Raw genomic sequence first — 14,793 nt, forward strand, 5'->3', positions numbered from 1 at the left:
GGCAGAAATGGGACACTCTCACCCCTCAACTATCCAATCATGCCACTTCAGCACACACCCTGGCGATGTTACCATTGATGAGCATAGAGAGCGCCCCTTATGTGTCAATCACATTTTGGACGGTGGCTCTCATCCCTTCTTCCAGATGGCTGGCTGGGTAAAGCAGGGGTGCAGAACCTCAGGGCCGGTGGTGGGGGAGAATCCAGCCCTTCTGGGTTTCCCTTTCCTGGCCCCACCCCCTTTCCCACAACCACCAATAATTTTATAGTTTCCCAGATGTTGTGCAGTTTTTTCTCCTTTCTAAATGGTAGAAATGCCTCTCCTAAGGCTTCATGACTGGCAGTAAGAGCTTCAAGCTACAATATGCTGTGTTTGGGGGGATTTTTGCCCCTTTTGCCTTTGCCCCTAGCCATCACTAGAATACAGCCCCCAAAAGCTTTTCTGAAATGGAATTCAGACCTCTGGCTGAAAGAGGTTCTGCACCCCTGGGGTAAAGGGACAGGACCCAAAGCAGGGAATGTAACTTGGGCTCCTATTTAGTTGTAGGGAGAACTAGGAAGATCACTGCCTTGCCAGACTCCTCCTCTTACACACACGCGCACACACACTTATATAAATGTACATACACACATGTACGTGAGAGAGAGCATTATAGGGGTATATAACACTATCGCTTTCATTTAAGTGGTATTTCACTATTACAATATCTTTCAAACATGCACACACACACACACACATAGCTGAAAATATGTTTTAGTGCTACTTTAAAATATAATTTTTTTAAGGTGATCAAACAGCATCCACTGCAAAGGTCATACTAAATGTGTGATAGGTTCACCTGCCTGATAGACTGTTCCTTGTAGCATTTCAGGCTGTGGGTTCTGATGATGCTCTGTGATTGGCTTGGATTACAGGGTTCTGCTATAAATCAGATCTTAAGCAAGGGTCAGGTTTCTCAGGAAGCAGGACAGAAAGACTTCAGCACTATGGAAAACTCCAAGTGGTGCTGGCTGGGGCAGGATACTAGACAGGGTTGTCTGTATGTTGCTCCATCAAGGATGAGTACAAGACCGAGGTTTAAATAGAAGTGTTGCTGGAGTTAGACTTGTTGGCCCCACCTCCATGCAACTGAGGAATTGTCTCTTAAAGGGGCCTGGCCTGTTTCACCAATATCAGGCTGCAACCACATGGGAGTAGCTGTGACATGCTAGTTTCCTCATGGCCTGAGTCCTCAGAATCTGAGAATGGTAATGCAGCCTCCTCTGGATGCAGGGGAACTGGCTGCTGGGTTCTTTTTGGAGAACTGGGTGCTGGCGAGGTGGAAGCCTTGTGATGCCTTTCCGTAGCTGAGTCTTCTCCATGAGCCATTAATTCTGGAGCCTCTTCCCCAAGGACAAGGGGTTGGAATCCTCTGAGGATGAGGGTTCAGGGTCCTGATCCATGACACTGGCCACATCAAAAGCACTATGTATAAACTTACTCAGCAAGTGCAGCAAGCAAGGAATCCTAACTTTAAGGAAGATACTATGGCATCATGGTTTCCATTTATTTCCTTTGCTGAAGCTCTTCAAATTCCAACCAAGTAGAGTTGCCTATATTTTTTTCTGAGTAATTCACACAAAATAACATACACTTTTTATTCACACAAAATAACATACAAGGCCAAGGTAAGCGGAGCCGCCGCCGCTGCCACGAATACTTTTCCTCCAAAGCCATCCCACAGGAAAGTGTCAGAGTGGGAAGGAAAACCATTCCCTCTTACACAGTGACTCCCCAGAAACTCTGTTTCTAGCACGGAATTTTGATGCTAAGCTGAGAAAGATGGGAAGAAACCAGTGAAGGAGGAGGGCTGTGATGACGCCTCAATCAGTGGTGGGTCCCAGCACCAATGATGTCACGCCTGGAGGGTTTTCAGCGTCACCCACAACATATAATGTGCTCAGTCTGCTTAATACAGGAATGTTGAACCTCTGGCCCACCTGGCATCGCAATCCGGCCCTCCAGAGGTCCCCAAACACACACTCCTTTTATTTGCTGTATAAATTCCATTTTTCCTCTTTCATTAGGTACTGAGTTCCTACTTAGGCAGTTTTACTGGAAGTGTTCCATAAGCATTTCAGTTATAGAGTAAGAATTATAATTAATGAGTCCCTTTGTTTCTTTAGTGATCTTGATTATGTAGGTATGTCCTTTTTGTTGTCTTTATTTTGTTAACTTTATTTTAAAATAAAATAATATTTCAGGGGGTGTGGGGGAGAAGCAGCACTGGGAAAACACAGGAGGATTACAAATGGGTAAAAGGCATCATGTGGACCCTGTGTAAAAACTGAGTGAGCGAGCTGGGGAGATTTCACAATAAATGTTGACCTGGAAGCAGCTGTAGCGTCTGCAAACAGAGTTAAAGCACAGCAGTTAAAGAATACCAGCCTTGGTGCTCTGCTCTCTTCAAGGGACCATACAGTGGCAAGTTTTAGAGGGTCTTTGAGTGAGGTGCCCCCCTGCCCCCCCCATTATTGCCACTCCTGCCCATGTACTTGCTCTCTTCCTTTGGGTCCAGTGATTCGCAACACGGCCACCCTGAAGGAGAGAATAGGTGAGCAGAAACTGCTGTTGGGGCTGCTCTTCTTCTCACTCATGTCACCACTTGCTCACTTAGAAAGGGAAGGTGAGCAGGCTGTGAAAGAAAGGAGGAGGCGCAATAGGGTCAGGGGGCTCAAGGGGTGGGCAGTTGGCCCCCTAAGGCAGCAGGGGTCCCAGCAGGTGCCTGACAGTCCTGACTGGGCACCAAGGCCAAGGTAAGCGGAGCCGCCGCCGCTGCCACGAATACTTTTCCTCCAAAGCCATCCCACAGGAAAGTGTCAGAGTAGGAAGGAAAACCATTCCCTCTTACACAGTGACTCCCCAGAAACTCTGTTTCTAGCACGGAATTTTGATGCTAAGCTGAGAAAGATGGGAAGAAACCAGTGAAGGAGGAGGGCTGTGATGACGCCTCAATCAGTGGTGGGTCCCAGCACCAATGATGTCACGCCTGGAGGGTTTTCAGCGTCACCCACAACATATAATGTGCTCAGTCTGCTTAATACAGGAATGTTGAACCTCTGGCCCACCTGGCATCGCAATCCGGCCCTCCGGAGGTCCCCAAACAGCTAAATCCCCATCCCCTGGCCCCACCCCATTTCCACTGACTGCCAATCATTTGGTGGTTTCCCAGATTTGCAAGTCTTTTCCCCATGCTAAAAGATTGAAATGCCTCCCCTAAAGCTTTAAGCTAAAACTGGCTGGTATTTTGGCCACCCTTCCTTTGCCTTCAGACCCGCCCACCAGAATGTGGCTCCCAGAGCCCTAGGGCTGAACAAGGTTCATCCTGCCTGGCTTAATATAGGGACGCTAGGCTGTTTATGCATTCAGCAAAAGCAAGTGGTGCCTGGAACGTACCACTTTAGACTGCAAGAAGTGGTGTGGTGGGTTTGTATATTTGAATGCTGACTCACAAATAAAATACTCAGTGAAAAACAGAAGGTCAGGGAGAAACTTGGCTGAACATCAGACAGCCGTATAAGCACTAGGGCCTCTCCCTAACATGCTAATTTTGTATATGCGGGGAGTTGTATTTGTTTGTTCAGATGCAGGAGCATTCAAACACGCAATTGCCCACCTGCAGCCCAAAGTGGTACACTCTAGGAAAGCTTTACCATTTTACATTTGCTGAATGTATAAAACAGAACTTTTTCTGGCATGTCCAACATCGATCTGCCCTTGTGCTTCCTGCTCGCTGCTATTACTATGCAAATTAAATTTGCAATTGCATCTGATCTGCTTCCTATTTCCACCTCTTGTCTGTGCCTGCTGCAGTCTTTTTATTTCAGTCTAGAATGGTCCTGTAAACTTTTAAGAGGAAATCAGCTTCATGGGATCCTGTGAAGTGCCACATATATGCTGCTGCTGCAGCTAATGTAATAAATGAGGCCAGCATGTGAGGCAAAGGCACCCAGAGAATCTGAGAGGGGTTTTCACATGTGCAATGATGTTGTGTTCTCTCAAAACAACCTGAGGCAGAGGACCTTGAAATGGGAAAGGTGATAGCATCTCATGTCACTTTTCTTAATCAGCCTTTCCTTCGGTGCTGCGCCTGCACCAGAGTGTAATGAAAACAAAACATTGGTCCTGTTAATTCATAAAGGCAAAAAAAAAAAAAAATGCAGGTAGCGGAATACTCAAGGGCCAAAAATGCTGATCTAAATTTTATTGGTACAAATACAGTGCATGGCGGCAAGCTCAGGAGTAGTTAGCTCGGACTTTCACCACTGGGCTTTGCCAGCTCTGGCAAACTAACAATGAGTACCAATATCCACCAGGAACTGCTCCCGAGGAAAGGGCCCATAACTCAATGGTAAAGCAAATGTTTTGCGTGCAAAAAATTCAACCCTTGGCACCTCCAGGTAATAGGATCCAGCAGCAGGTTATGGGAAAGACCCCGAGTCCACCATCAGTCAGGGTAGACAATACTGGGCTTGATGGACCAAGGCAAAGGGTGACCAGATGTCCTACTTTCCAGAGGACAGTCCCCTATTTGAAAGCAACCTGTATTTGAAGTGTTGTCCAATCCTTTTTTGTCATTTTTTAATGATGGCAGAAATGTGTGCCCAGACAAATAGCTATAAAAGAAGGAAATCTAAGAGAACAGCATCCTGGCTATAAAATTCAAACCCAGCAATTATACAGTCCAAGCAATCAGAGCAGGTGTCATCACAGAGAGAAGGATGTATAGTAAAGAAAGGGGTAGAAATGGCAGGTGAAACAATGCAGTGGAGATACAGCGGGGGCAGTGGCTTAGCTGTGAAATGACCTATCTTAGATGCTTATCTCACTGACCTTCATTAATCATCGCATCTGAGCATCCTATTTATCATCAAAACACTCCTGTGAGGTAGGGCATTCACCACACTATTATCTCCATGCTACAGATGGAGATTTAGGTTAAGCTGGAAAGCAGCCAAGGGAAAATCAAGTTCACACACAACAGTCATTCTTCCATTGTTATAAGCAGACCTGGAACATATTTTGTGTGTGTGGGGGGGGATCACCAAGTGAATCCACCTAGCAAAGAGACAGCCTCCAGGTATTTGTCTGATCTGTGACAGAACCACAAGACAGTTCACACTGTCAACTGCTAAGGAACCAAAGTTTTAAACATATTCTGTTCCGTTCACAAATGATAATAATAAATAATAAGGGATATTATATGGACCTCTTCAGTAACTTCCAGAGAGGAGCTGAAGTTAGATTACCACCAAAAGCAGGTGAATCACAAGCATTCGCCACCACTATCATGTTAAACTTAGTATTGCTGTGTCAGTTAATTCTGGGTGCTTCCAGACAGAGGGCTCCTAGGACCAGCAACCAGAAGGCATTGTGCAGCTATTCTGTCTTTTTTCCCCTTACAGGATTTCCTCCTGTAAGAAAGATGGAAGTGGTGCAGAAACACAGGGGGGTTATGAGTGGAAAACAACAACATCTGGAAACACCCCCCCCCCGCCCCCAGTTAAATTATGTGAAGGAGGCCAGCAATAGCACTATAAAAGCTTCATCTGGAAGGCCCTTCTGTATCATTTGAAAACATTTGCCCCACATTGATACAAAACATTGAACTCAATGGGTTTACTTCTAAGTAAACATACTTAGGATTGCACCATCCATCACTTGATTTGCCTAGAAAAGGCTGCACTGTTTTTCAGAGCAAAATTGGTCATACCTAGCTCTGTGGCAATATAGTAGCTCGCTTAAAACAAACAAGCCAGAAACAGAATCAGTGCTACTCTAGGGCCACCGCTACCTGCCTCGTTGCCTCCTTACTCTTCATTTCTATAGCCTGTATATTTATATATTTTAAAAAATAAATATTCTCACACACACCCAACACACACACACACACTCTACAAGTCAGTCCCTTTGGACCTAAATATCTATTTAAGGGAAAGGCATTAAAAAGAAAAAGAAAAAGAAAAGGAGTAGATCTCTTATAGGTTTATGACAGCCCAAATATTGAATGTTCAAATATTGGAAACAAGCACACAGGATAAGAGTTAGGGACTGGTTAAATAATTTGTGGGAAATTGACCTAATGTCATACCTTCCTAACTATTTAACAGCAGTGGAGGGAAGAGAAAAAACACACACAGTCACACCAGTGGGTATTATAGAGTATGAGCCCCCTTCATAAAACTTGTTAAAAAGTGGAGTAGAGAACCCCTGTTCTCAGTTGTTACAGGTGGTTATCTAATATTTGCTTGCATGTTACAGTGTTCATCCATAGGTAAGCGCTGCTTTATGTGAATTGATTATTATGATTATTACTTTGTAATGATAAATGTAGATGAATTTCCTTTTTAAACCATTTTATTTTTCATGTTACCAGAATACTTTTACTTTAAAAGAAAACAACAACAGTATAAGTCTCTAGTGCTCTGCACAAAGAATCTGTTCCTGGGAAACAGCCCTGGAATTCCCTGCTACTTGTGGAGATGGAGACATTAAGGGCGCAATCCCATGCATGTTTAGACAGAAAAAGTCCTGCAGTTCCCAGCATGCCCCAGCCAGCCATGCTGGCTGGGGCATGCTGGGAATTGTAGGACTTTTTTCTGTCTAAACATGCATGGGATTGTGTCCTAAGTATTTCTATTCACTTGCACTTGGTTAGGTTTACAGCTTTATTAGTGGCCCTGCTCCTTCCAGCTTTATTAGTGGTCCTGTTCCTATGTCTTTAATGCTGTGCCTGACAAGGTGCAATTGAGCAGATAATACTTTTCCTGACAGAGAGATAAAACTAATTTATTTCTGATGGTGTGGGGGGGAGGGAGTTGAGGTGTGTGCTGCCCTGTGCACCCAAACATTAGGGCCACCTGCTTGATGCCTGCAACCAGACTAGTCTGTTGATAAAGGCACAGGCTGCGAATAAAAGCTGGCAACCCTAGTAGGCAAGGGAGAATGAACACCAGAAGCTGCCTTATACCAAACGATTTGTCCTCCTGGCCCAGTATTTTCTACATCTCCTCTGACTGGCAGTGGTTCTCCAGGTACTCAGGCCAAGAAGGACCTTTCCCAGCACCCGCAACCGGATCCTTTTAATCGAAGCTGCCAGGGAATGAACCTGTGACCCTCAGCAATCAGCATGCAAAATATGTGTTCTACCACTGAGCTATAAGGCTTTTCTAGATGAGGCTTTTAAACCACCACTTCACCGTGGCTTCTGCTTCTGGATTGTTTATGGGATTAAGATCAAATCCTCTACACATGTTTTTTTCTGGAGGGGTGTCCTTCTCTGTCTTTCTATATGTTCTGCTCTAGATGGCACTGTGGTATAGTGGAACTGTGCAGCTACATTAGGATTTCATTCCATCATTCCCCCAAATACTGGACTTTCCTCAATCACCCCCCCCCCCGCAAAAATGCTTGGAAAGCATAGGAGAGGCCCCAGAGGATTATACTGACTTCTAAAGCACCAGCAAACTACTGTGAGTGAGGAATCACATGCGCACAATAAATGCCTTGTGTAGAAAATCTCATAGTCCCTCCCACTGCAGGTCTGGTTCTGATTAAGAAAATCCAAGGAAGCAAAGATGTGAAAGTCTCGTTATGCCCTCATATCCCAGTTCTTTGAACAGTTTACCCAGGGTTTTGCTTTCCTTGGAATAGGTACTGGAAGCTTTTGGCATTTTGTTTTACACACACACACACAAATACAGGTTGAGCATAGATGGAGAGTCACAGCATTAACGTAACACTCTAACAGATGCTGCTCTCCGGTGAGGCTCTTGCACCCTAAAGATGCTTCCAGAGCTCCAACCAAGGTCTCTCACCTCCAACCCAATCTTGACTGAGTCTGACCCCAGTTGCAACTCCACCTCAGAAACTAAAGCTGCAGCTTCTTCACAAAAGACTTGATGACATCATCTTTCACGGGGAGGCAGGAAGCTATAAGCCCTGATTCCCCAAAGGCTCTCTCCTTCCAGTGACCACCTATACAGAAAAGTCTCCTTAACAAAAGGAAAGGTACTTGGCCACTATTCTGCCTGACCTATTTGGCAGGTTTAACCACTTATGCCAGAGGAAGGCAACCTGTGGCCTTCCAGATGTTGTTGTACTTCAAGTCCCATCAGCACCAGCCAGCATGGGCCATGGGCAGGGATGATGGGAGTTGTAGTCCAACAACATCACAGGGCCACAGCTTGTCCACCTCTGACTTAAGCAATATCTCTACTGTCCAGGTCCCAACCTTACAAGCCTAGAATCACCAACTGGGAAGGACCTTGCAATCATGCCACTCAACCCTGCCTCCTGTCTTGTTACAGTCTACAAGAGTAGAATATGCCTAGGCTGACCATAAGATGACTAGGAACTAAGTTCACAAACGAACAGCATCACAATACCTTTCTGATTGCCGAAACCACAGGATAACCTAAGAAATTATATTGGGCCTGAGAGCCAATCACACCAGGAGAGTCGCTCTAAAAACAACATGAAACCATTGTGAAAGCTGTTTCTGAACCTCATCAACCTGTATAAACCCAGGTGAGCCAAGCACACACCTGCTCATCCAGCAATTTCAGAGCCTCTGCTTCGAAACACCATCTGCAGGCATGAATGTTGACGCATTGTTTTGGACAGAATCTCTCGAGTTAAGAGATCCTCTCTGTACACACAAATACATGTCTTAAGACGATGAGACAACCAGATACACCTGGGCACACTTTGGGAAATAGCCCATAAATGGAGGCGATTGGCTGATTAATTATGAAAAATAAACAGCCTCACTTGAACTGCGTTCAGTGCAGGTCTCTCAACAGCCCCACAAAACAGCTGTTGCAGGTGTACTGTTCAGGCTGTTCTACTCCCCTTCCAGACTTTGGAAACCTGCTTACAGCCCCCTGCTATGCTAAAGAAATTAACACACTAGGAGAGGGAAAAGAAACCCCAACTAATCCAGAGCACTCACAGATAAGGTGAGAAACCAACAAACAAAATCCAGAGGGGGCACTTGAACTGGACTCTAGGGTTGCTTCTAGACAGAGCTTTCGTTGTGCCATCACCCTGCCTCAAACATGGAATTATACTGGGGGTGGGGTCCAGATGTTGTTTGCCTCCCATTGGTAACCCTACCATGTTTTTTTGTTTTTTTCTTACCACAGACAAATCTGTTAAGGGGGAAAGATGGAAGAGCCACACAAATGTCTTTTCGTTGTTAGTGCTAAGAGGTGTCTCTCTGCAAGCACCCTAGGCCGCCGAAACCAAAACCACAACAATTCCGTTGCTTTTTTTGAGGTGTCACAAAACAAACGGCATGCATGGCTAACACACGGGGAACTTTTCAAGCCACTCTTCACAATGGGGAAGTGGATCTTCAGAGATTAGGGCATACTGCTCAAAGCCAAGGGGCCAGAAGAGGACAGCAGCAATTAGCTGCAAAAACTCACATAGATACCTGCTATCATCAGTCAGGCAGCAAGTGCATGAAAACGATGGTGCTCCCAAACTGTCATTTATATTACTGTGCTGCTCATCACTGGTGAAAGGTTGAGAGAACCACCATTGTCAGCAGCATGGATAGGATGGTGGAGTGGGAACTGAAAGGAAGCTATGCAGAGTGAAGAAATACTACCACCTGATGACTGGAAACCCATTTTGGTAACTTGGTCGCTTAGAACTCATAGAGTCATAGGGTTGGAAGGGGCCTACAAGACCATCCAGTCCATCCCCCTGCTCAATGCAGGAAGTCTGATTCGCAGGTGGTCTCCCATCCAAGTACTAACCAGGGCTGACCCTGCTTAGCTTCTGAGATCGGGCACATCCAGCCCTTTGCTCCATCTCTTCCTGACCCTTCAATGGAAAGTGATGTATGCAATCGCTTGAGGGCTAGAAACTTCTTGTTGCTTTTTAAAAATTATTTTTTAAAGGGTGGCCAGTCACCCATTTTTTAAAAAAAGAGGATGCCAGTTTACAAAGCAAATATATATATATATATATATATATATATATATACACACACATATACACACAGATGCAAATTTAGAAGACATAACTATAAATTAAATGGAAATGCAATCCATCTCACCATGGCGGGGAAGGCCAAGATCAGGTGACCTTAGTGCTGCTGTCTGGATAGTAACTTATGGATGCGTAACTTGAAGGCCCTACTGTCCCGGCTCATGGTTCTTATCTTGAAATGAAACTTAGACCGGATAGCCCTTCAGGGGGCTGTCCTCTGTAAAATAGGGCGCCTGGCCACTGGGATGTGCGTGCCTGCGAAGTGGCTATTATATCAGAAGCCAGGTTCTGCCAGAGACCTAGAGCTCCCTCGGGATGCCGCAGGTTCCGCTCTGCACAGGACCACTCACTCACCCGCTGAGGGGCAGGGGCAGCCCGGTAGGGGATAGCCAGCGCCCTTTCGCACAACCAAGAGGCTCGGCGAGGGCTTGCGCGCAGGCCAGCGTTTCTGCAGAAAGGAGCCTCCGGTGCCATCTGTTCCTCGAATGAAGGGCCATTAAAGGCAGCATCATGAAGCCGCGCGCATCACGGCGGCTGCCGGGCTCGATGATTCATTGGCGCTAATGTCGGAGAACTTTTAAAGCGGGACGTCGCCTCTGCAGATGGGGTAATTTAGGAACTTCATCTGAATTCATGTTAACGAGTTCATTAAACCAATCACTTTTTAAACCACGTCTCGCTGCTTCCCTCGCCACTTGTTTCTCGGTCGGCCCCTCTCTCTCTCCCCTGCCCAAAATGGAGGGCCGGGCGCTCTTCTCCTTCATTCCCGGCGAGCCCTCAGGGCCCAGGTAGCCGGCCGGCAGGGGCCCCCAGGCAGCCCAGCGCGCGGGGACGATGACGAGGGCGGCGGCGACGCGGGGTGCGCCGCAGCCATTTGTTGCACCCGCACAGAGCAAGCTGTTGACTAACACACGGGGAAGGGGACGGCCGGCTCCGGCGTCGAGTGGCCTAATGGGAGTCTGCTGTGGGAAGCGGGCGCGCCTGGCCTGGCCGGGCCTTCTTTACCGCAGCCCAGCCCACTGGCCCGTTCCGTGGCTTCAAAACAGAGGCGAGAAAGGGCGAGGACGCGCGAGCCTGGCTCTCCTGGCGCCAGGGTGCTGCGGGGAGCCAGGCTCGCGCGTCCTCGCCCTTTCTCGCCTCTGTTTTGAAGCCCTGGACTGCAAGGAGGTCAAATCAGTCAATCCTGAAGGAAATCAACCCTGACTGCTCATTGGAAGGACAGGTACTGAAGCTGAAGCTCAAATATTTTGGCCACCTAATGTGAAGGGAAACTCCCTGGAAAAGACCCTGATGCTGGGAAAGACTGAGGGCAAAAGGAGAAGGGGACGGCAGAGGATGAGATGGCTAGATAGCATCACTGATGCAATGAATATGGACTTGAGCACACTCCGGGAGAGAGCGCGGGACAGGAAGGCCTGGCATGCTATGGTCCATGGGGTCACGAAGAGTCGGACACGAACGACTGTGGAATGGGCTGCAGTAAAGAAGAGGCTGGAGACGGACGCTGGGTGTTTTGAAAAGGCAGGCAGGCTCCTTCCCTATGGATTGAGGGGGCCCAGCTCAGGGCCAGAGCACCTGCTTGGCATGCAGAAGGCCCCAGGTTCGATCCCTAGCCTCTCCAGGTGGGGCTGGAAAAGCTCCTGCCTGAAACCCTGGAGGGCCGCTGCCAGTCAGTGCGGACAGTACTGCACCAGATGGACCCATGGTCAGCATAAGGCAGCTTCCGATGTTGCTATGAGAGGAAATCCACAGTGGTAGGACCGAGACACCATAGTCAAATGCAGCAGATGCCCATCCTGCTATTGCCTCTGCCTGCAGGTATAAAAGAAATGAATATGGGTACCATTGGAATGAGGCCTCTCATTCCTATGAACCTAGGAATGCTGCTTTGTACTATATCAGACTCTTGTCCACCTAGTCCAGTATTGCCTGTCCTTGCTGGCAGTGGCTCTCTGGGATCTTTCCTATCACCTGCTATCTGATTCTTTTTTAAAAACTGGAAATGCCGGGGATTGAACTGGGGCCCTCTGCATGCAAAGCAGGTGCTCTACCGCTGAGCTACAGCCCCTTTGAAGAGACAACAGGAAATGGATGGTTAAGAACCATTTCATCCTAGGAATGAATTTGTGGGTAAAAAAAATGTGTGTGTACCCCAACTCCAGATGGCACTGAAACCCACAATCCTTGGCTTAGGTGGCCAGTGCCTTAACCATTTGGCCACCAGCGCTTGGTTGAGGCCACTGTCAAGTTTAAACCCCTCCAGCTAACCTTGGTTTCCTTGCTGTGGCACAGTTGGGAACATGCCCTCTGAACAGGACTTCCCACCTGGGGCCTGAAGAGAAGGAAGCCTCTTCAGTTTTGTCTTTTGAGTCCATAGAGTTGCCAGCTGCTGACCCAATGGAAGCCCATGGAAGCTGCAAGACAAGGAAGCTTTTGGCATGTCATAGAATCATATAGTAGGGGTGGAAGGGGCCTACAAGACCACCGAGTCCAACCCCCTGCTCACTGCAGGAATCGAGGTCAAAGCATCCCTGACAGATGGCTGTCCAGCCATGTCTTGAATGCCTCCAGTGTAGAAGAGCACACCACCTCCCAAGGAAATTGGTTCCATTGTCGTATTGCTCTAACAGGAAGTTAGTCTCCCACACTGGAGGCGTTCAAGACGAGGCTGGACAGCCATCTGTCAGGGATGCTCCGAGTTGGATTCCTGCATTGAGCAGGGGGTCAGACTCGATGGCCTTGTAGGCCCCTTCCAACCCTACTATTCTATGATTCTATAAGTTTCTCCTGATGTTCAACTGGAATCTGGCTTCCTGTAACTTGAGCCCATTATTCCATGTCCTGCACTCTGGGATGATAGGGAAGAGACCCCGGCCTTCCTGTCTGTGACAACCTCTGTCACTTCTTCTATCACAGTGTCTGTGTTGAAAGGTGCTCCATCTGCTTATCTCCTCCTCTGGCATGGAGGAGCCTTTAAGGCCAAGCATCGGCAAGCTTACTTGTCAATGAGGGATGCTAACACATCAGTCAACTCTAGCCTGTGCTGTGTAGTTGCAGCCTTGTGTTAATGCACATACAAGGACCCGGGGGGGGGGGGGGAGGGAGTAAACAAGCCCTGTCAAGACACTATTCCACACATAGCATCTGTTTGATTGTAAATGGTAGAATAAGATGACCACCCGAATTGGGTTTTGTTTTAAAGTATGTAGAATTATCCTAAGGATGTTGTGGTCCTTCCCCCTAATCTGCAAACTAAGGACATGCTTCTGATCTTCAAGTGATGAAAAAGCTGAATGTGCAAGCTGATTTCTATTGAAAGATTTGACATCAGGGAAAACGTGCTTCAAGGTGGGGAACTGGAATGATTCCTAAACCATGAAAGAGCAGAGTAGCTTCAAAGTAACTTCTCTAGTTCCACACTATAGCCCCTTCACTTATTCCACCCCCTCCCACATATTCCTACCTAGACAATGAGGTTATCAGCAGAGGCCCTTCTCCCAGCGCCACCACCTAGCAAGATCTGGCTGGTGGCTACTAGGGGAGAGGCCTTTGGAGCACCCAGGCTATTAATTGCCTTCCCCAGAAGAAATGCACAGAATGTGTAGAAGCCATCAACAGTTTGCGGTGGGGCTGGGACTTGGTCAGAGAATCAAGCGTTTTATACATCCCCACAAGAGGGACCCTGTTTCCACCTGTGAAATGTTGGAGCGTATGGGATCATCTAAGAAAGGCATATATGAGGGAGCCTTTAGAGAAGACCCAGTAGGATAGGAGAAAATCATGTCTTAGGTCTGAGCATGGGTAAGGAGGGATTGTGGATAGGCCAAACCTGGGCCAATCTCTCCTAGCACCGCCTTTGCTGTGAAAACAGAGCCCACGGACGCTCGGAGATTAAATTAATGGATCATCAGAAGCAATGCAGGAGAACACAGCAGCCTTCTGCTTGCCAGCTCAGTTTGACAAAACTGATCCTTGGACTGAGTTAAGTGTGTCCAAGCCAGACTATGGGGGCCTAGTCAACATCTCTAAATTAGAGAGCTAAGTGGCGACAGAATTTTATTGCAACCTGGTCTTCAACACTTCAGGCAGCTTGGTAGGAGGAGAAGCAACAAGCATATCTGAAAGTAGAGCTCATGTTTGCTTTCTAGATTAAATTAAAACAAAAACAAATATGAGGCACACTGATTCAGCATGCTGGACACCTGCAAGTTGCATGGCTATTGTGTCAACCAGGGCAGAATCAGGACAAGCTGCCCAGTTCAGGGTTGACTGTATGTTAAACCACCACATTAAATTGGTACCTCTCCCTTTACCCCCCTCCCCCTTTACCCCCCTCCCCCTTTACCCCCCTCCCCCAGCTACCAGTTTAGTGGCACTACATCAGTTGTACAGGAAGCTAGAAGCACCCTTAGTATTGCAGTAGTTATGGAATGGAAAAAGAGGAGATCCTCTTCCAGACATATCAGCAGGCAGCTCCCAGCATGAAGAACAGACCTTGTCCTTTTAACTGGCAGAACGGCTCTTAAGCAGAGAGAAAGGCACCTTGGATTCTGGACTGAAAACACTGCCATGACATCAGACTCTTAGGTAAACTTCAACATTAATTTTCTCAAAACTTTTTAGGAGAAATCTACTCTCTTGGAGGGTGTGTGTCATGGTTTCTGGCTTCATAGTGCCACCTAATGGACAGAGCAGCCTTGGGACAATGGTGGCATGGGAAGTTTTTCCGAGAATTGGGGCAGGGGGACACAG

This window comes from Heloderma suspectum, chromosome 2 (genome assembly GCF_057233095.1).
Source record: "Heloderma suspectum isolate Gila_16-S chromosome 2, 16-S_ref, whole genome shotgun sequence".
In the NCBI taxonomy this organism is placed as follows: domain Eukaryota; kingdom Metazoa; phylum Chordata; class Lepidosauria; order Squamata; family Helodermatidae; genus Heloderma; species Heloderma suspectum.